Raw genomic sequence first — 379 nt, 5'->3', positions numbered from 1 at the left:
AATTAAGCATGTTGCAAGTCCAAGCATTTAAACGTCCGATGAGCCGTTGACATTGTTTGTATATATGGCTATTTATAAACTTTATGTTTCCTAAACATGATTATAATGTACACGTAAATGTTTAATTTTAAGCAATTGCGTTCATTCAATCTATATTCAACTTAAAATCTAGCAATAGATAGTTTAAATTAATTTGAAGTTAGAGATCAACTTGAAGTGGCATACTGTGACTCTAAGCGCTGGATTATCCTAAATTAATTTTTTTTCATCTAATTTATTCTGGAAATAATCTCACGATTCCAGAACTAAATTTTGTTGGTCACTTATTTTAGAGATAATTTACATAGTATTGATATTTTTAGAATAAATTGGAGCATTA

At 27.7% G+C, this 379-nt stretch overlaps 1 long non-coding RNA gene across 3 annotated transcripts in view; it reads right to left on the bottom strand.

Annotated features, from left to right (window-relative positions):
- Positions 1-379, bottom strand: part of LOC106678233 (uncharacterized) — a 208,455-nt gene that overhangs the window by 136,537 nt on the left and 71,539 nt on the right. The window lies entirely within an intron of this gene.

This window comes from Halyomorpha halys, unplaced genomic scaffold, assembly GCF_000696795.3.
Source record: "Halyomorpha halys isolate HHAL.00 unplaced genomic scaffold, Hhal_1.1 Scaffold10.1, whole genome shotgun sequence".
Taxonomy (NCBI): Eukaryota; Metazoa; Arthropoda; class Insecta; order Hemiptera; family Pentatomidae; genus Halyomorpha; species Halyomorpha halys.
Note: the sequence above shows the minus strand (reverse complement) of the source record. Positions and strands in the feature narration are given on the sequence as shown.